General features: G+C 35.4%; 1 pseudogene; it reads left to right on the plus strand.

The window, feature by feature from the left end:
- Positions 1-939: 939 nt before the first annotated feature.
- LOC108220274 (MADS-box transcription factor 23-like) lies at positions 940-4,869 on the plus strand (annotated as a pseudogene).
- The last annotated feature ends 576 nt before the right edge of the window (positions 4,870-5,445 follow it).

Genomic DNA, 5,445 nt, shown 5'->3' on the forward strand with positions numbered 1-5,445 from the left:
AAAATTTGCTGAACCTGTAAGACATTTTGCTTCAATGGTACTGGCTATATTGGTTGGCTATAATTTAAAAATAGTATGTTATTAATATTTTAAATTGTTAAAATAGAATATATCAGTTCAATATGGTAATAAATGATGTACAATCTTCCTACAGATTTTCTTACAGACCTGTAGAGGTTCGACAAATTTAGCCATACATAGGAGGTTGGCTAAATTTATAGACAACATGTGAGCATGGTTGGAGTTGAGTTTTTAGAGCTGTTGGCTAATTTTTTCTATTTTAAGTAAGCCAACTCACTTTTTAGCCAAGGGTTTTAGATGGTTGGAGATGCTCTAAACAATCTCATCAAAGATGCTCTAATACTCGAATATTTTCGTGTACTGCCTAAACTTAACCCTGTATTATATACCTAGCTATAATAAAAATAAAAAGCAAAATAGATTGATAGTATAATACTCCCTCCATCCCTATGAATATATACATTTGTATTGGGCACGGAGACTAAAGTGTATAAAATAATGTAAAATAATAAGAAAAAGAAAGAAAAATAGATAAAGTGGTGGGACCCATTAAATGATAGATTTGGATAGGTAGATGGAGTTAGTGGGTATGTGAGATTTTTATATAATAAAAGTTTACTGTTTTTGGAAATGTTTTAAATGTATAAAATTGAACGAGACATATCGAAAACGAAGTGTATACTGTATAGATATCAAATGGATAGTAGAAGAAGTATGAGAGAGACGTGGGCCCAGCGGCGAAAGAAGATTTCTAAAAGGTGTCAAAAGAGGAGAGGGCGTGTGCCGTGTCATGCATAAAATCTAATGCCATGCAAAATTTCTGTTTTTAGATCTCTCTCTCTCTCTTATTCCCTTTTGTCTACAAATTGAACTCAACGCCTCTTTACCTTCTCTTTTGATTGGAGTAGAGATATAAATTTGGATATATAGAGACAAAACTGGACAGCCCAGCCCAGTATTTCTTTTCCTTTTTAAGAATAATATTCCAGAGAGAGAACAAGGTATCTCTTTATATAGAGAGAGATTTGGGTGAATCTGATAATTGGGAGAGATGGGTAGGGGAAAGATTGAGATGGCCAAGATCGAGAATGTGACTAGCAGGCAAGTGACTTTCTCCAAGCGACGTGCTGGTTTGATGAAGAAGGCTTATGAGCTGTCCGTTCTGTGTGAGTCTGAGATTGCTGTCATTGTTTTCTCCAGCACTGGCAAGCTTTTTGAGTTCGCTAGTTCCAGGTCTCTCTCTCTCCCTCTCTCTCTCTCTCTCTCTCCCTCCCTCTCTCTCTCCCTCTCTCTCTCTCCCTCCCTCCCTCCCTCTCTCCCTCTCTCTCCCTCTCTCTCTCTTTCTCTCTCTCGATTTGCTACTGAATCTGTTTAAATCAAGCTTTAATTGTTTTTATCTGGTTTAAGAAAGAGTAGATTTAATGTGGTTGCTAATCTTTGTTGTTAAGAACTTAATCAGGTAAATATACATGCTTGTTTATATGATTTTATTTGCAATTTTTGGCTGAATTGACAGAAGTCTTCTTGTTACATGTTATTATAAAATGGAGAGTTTACTCAAGTCAACAACATGCTTTGATGTGAACAATGTGCTGTCATGTATCGTTGAGACTGAAACTCGATACATATATTTGAGTAATCTTTGAAGGCGAGAGACTAATTTTAATGGTTCCAAGTAACAAATGAAACCACAGAAGATATCTGAATGAATGTTTGGTATTTGTAGAAGTATTTTAGATCTTCACATGCATGTTTGCTGGACCTCTATTAATGGATTGAGCTTTGATGAGCAATTGGGCTTGAAAGCTCTTTAATTCAGAAGGTCGAGTGATATGTGTGTCTAAGATTTGAAATACCTTACAGATCCTCATATCAGTAATTAGGACCAGTGCTTGTTCAGAGCAACTGTTTATTTGGACTATGATCACTGGAAGGAGGATACATCAACTGATTGAAATCGGGTTTACAAAATGTTGGTTTGCTTTCAATTCATGTGTTTTCATTCGCTTTTTAAACCCAAAACTGTATAAGAAGAACCACATTCTTTTAAAGAACAAATAATTTCCATCATTATGGTCACTAAATTTTGTTAGTTAGTCGGGGCTTAGAATGAACTAAAATGCCTAATCTTGAACCTTGCATTAATGGAGGATTTCACACCGGATAGAACAGGGGTGGAGTGAAGATTATTTTTACCTAAAAATCTTTTGCCATATTGATACGTTCTTTATAAGTAATATTATAAACTCGTCTATTAAGTAGTTGACCTTTAAATGAACCGTCGCTTGCATTTTTTTGAAAATAATCATAACTAAAAATTATTCGGTGGGAGGGCTTGCGACAGCAGATTACCTAGTTCTTCGTCAATATCTTTTGAGTAAATTAAATTAGTATAGTACTCGAATATTATCCAAAAGAGGCAAATACAAGTATTTATTCATGTTTTGTTTTTGTTCAATCTTGCGCGCAGCTGTTTCCTTTGTTGGTTAGTATAAATCATATTCTGAGTGTTTATCATTACTTCGCTATTGCAGTATGGATCAGACACTTGCACGGTATAGCAAATGTCTGGAAACGTCTGAAAATCCTGCTGTCGTGCATGAGGTACCGGTATGTATCATTCTTATTTAGAATATTTTTGGCTTTTTTCTTCTCCGTCTAGCCCACCACATAATGACACATATGCTCAAAATGAAGTGGAATAAAAAGTGCCGCACCTCTTTTTAGAAACTTCAGTAACTAGATGCACCCAGTGGCGGAGGCACGTTGTGCCCTCTGGGGGCGTGTGCCCCCTGGATTAAAAAAACGTATTTTTCATGTAAAACCAGCGTATATAATATTAAAAACATACAATTTTAACCCTCATGTAACTTCTAATACCCAAATTTGATATCATTATTTTATTATTGAAAGTATTTTTTTCTTATGTTCTTTTCACAAAAGTCGAAAGGTAAAATGAAGGCTCAAAAGATATCACTAGTAGTCTTCCTCATTTAGTTCATTCGCTCGTTACGGCTAAAAAAAATTTAATGTGCCCCCTTCACCGGTAAGTTCTGGCTCCCCCACTGGATGCACCAGAATTGATACAAAATTTTCCTTCTATTATTTGAGTTATTTAGTGTCTGCTGACAGTAACGATGTCAAGATAAAAGATCCTAAGCTTCTGACTTCTCAGGCAGTTATTCATAACATATCCTGTGTCTTTTTTATGTATTCAACTATAGTTAACATTGGTTCTCTGCAAAAGTGCCATTAAAATAAAATCTCGCTATCACCCTATGTTGACGAATATGCAATGCATTAGAAGCTAGGCAGGTCCTTTGATAAACGGGAAAGTTACTATCATGTGACTAGCATGGTAATCATATCTATAGATGAGATGCTCATTTTGGTTAAATATTCTGTCAAGTTTTACTAAGCTATATACTTACTGTTTATTTTTCTTGATGTATTGTGTTCGAGAAGAAGTAAATTCAGGAAGTTCAGGGTCTAAAAGAGGAGATGGCGGATCTCAAGATGAAAAACAAGTAAGTTTTCTTTTAGCTTGTGAAGTAGTCAAACACTTGTATGGAGAGTGTACTTATTGTGGTCATGTTTTTCATCTTTCTTAGGCAGATATTGGGAAAGGACCTTAGCGGTTTAGGCTTAAAAGAATTGCAGCAGTTAGAACAGCTCTTGAATGAAGGGTTATTATCTCTGAAGGACAAAAAGGTTTCATTACGTGTCCACCTGTAACTCAGTATCTATTACGTGAAGTGTTTTATGCAGAAAGACAGGTTTCTTAACTGAATGATCAATTATTTCAGGAACAATTACTGAAGGAGCAACTGGAAATATCAAGGCAAAAGGTAAGAGTTTACAGTGTTGATCAGCTATATGTGAAAAAAGAAATAATTTGTATTTATTTCACCTTAAAGAACGATGAGATATAAATATGGTTGTTAATAAATATAGTTACCTATAGAAGTGGCATCCTGTTTAGATTTATTTACCTACTGGCAAGACAAATTCATAGATTACTGAAATAAAATTGAGTCCTGCAATTTATTGAGAGAATAAATGAAATTAGTCTCCTGCAAGTCTAGTGTCAATATGTAGAAGAAGCAAGATGCTATTTTACGTAGAACGACAAAATTTAGTATTATTACATATATGTTGTTGCATTTACCACTGCGATGAAAGACAACAATTGCCATTGCATTACCGAGATAACCTTATTATATTTTTTTTCCACTTCCCTTGCTACCAGGAACAGAAGGTCAGCATGGAGAATGCTAATCTGCGCAGAAAGGTAAATCATTTATCCTCGAGAAAGATTCCTTTCATGTCTCTCTCATAGATGTGATTCTAAAATCAGATTGTAGTATTACCATTTTTGTTTGATCAACACTGTTTTAATGTTTCAAATATGATTGCAGATTGAGGAGCTTCAAAGTTATTTTCCACAAAATGCACTCCCTGAGTCTGGCTACCTTGAGTACCATGACGTGCCAAGGAAATATTCTCCAATTAAACATGTACCCGCATGTCTGGAAACAGATTGCCAACTTGATGCTGAAAACACAGATATGATGACCGCCTTGTTCCTTGGGTAATTCATTTAATTTTTTGGATCATCGTGCTTCATCCCCCCACCCCAATCTAGAAAATTATTTATTAGCTGATGGCAGTTAGAGTTCTCTAAGTCTTCTATCTCTTATATACAATAACATGTTATATTGTTCAGTCCGCCTCACATAGTCTTTCTGCATGCACAGTCGCCCTCCTGAGAACAATCAACGAAAGAGGAAGACTCCGGAGCAAGAAATTGAAACTCCTTCTGGTACTTTTGACAGTCAGATTGACTGATGATTCTTGCCTTTAGTTGTTTGGCGAAAACCATTTTGAAAGTGGAAGTTCTAAATACATAGGTGATGCTCATTTTATGACAAAACGTTTCTTGTGGGGAAAATTTTTAAGACAAAAGTTGCAGTGTCTTTTTTCCTGTTTCCCGGTAAACCATTACTGGGGGGAAAATATTGAAACTGAGTAAAAGCCAATTATAGGCCGGATCACATGAATAATTTGCTGGTTTTGTTTTTTGCTGTTAAATTTGCTGTTTTTTGTTTCGTCAGAGTAATATGTCAGATTAAGTAGCAGTTTCCTTACCTTTATTTACTTTCTACTTTTAAGATGCTTTAAGAAGAATATGTGCTAATCTCTGGGGCAACCTCTGTTCCTGATCTTCTGAGAAGCATATGTGCTAATCTTCTTGTCTCGATTGTGTTTGGTTTTATATGTAATTCAAAGTCAAATTATTGATTATAGTTACTACATTGCTGCGATCAGACTCCAGAGAGAAATTCTTGAGACCAACATGATTAGCTAGTGAAAACCCTCATTCGCAGCAACCATTTGAGTAGCAAGAAGCTCATATTCTAGCAT

This window comes from Daucus carota, chromosome 1, assembly GCF_001625215.2.
Source record: "Daucus carota subsp. sativus chromosome 1, DH1 v3.0, whole genome shotgun sequence".
NCBI classification, from domain to species: domain Eukaryota; kingdom Viridiplantae; phylum Streptophyta; class Magnoliopsida; order Apiales; family Apiaceae; genus Daucus; species Daucus carota.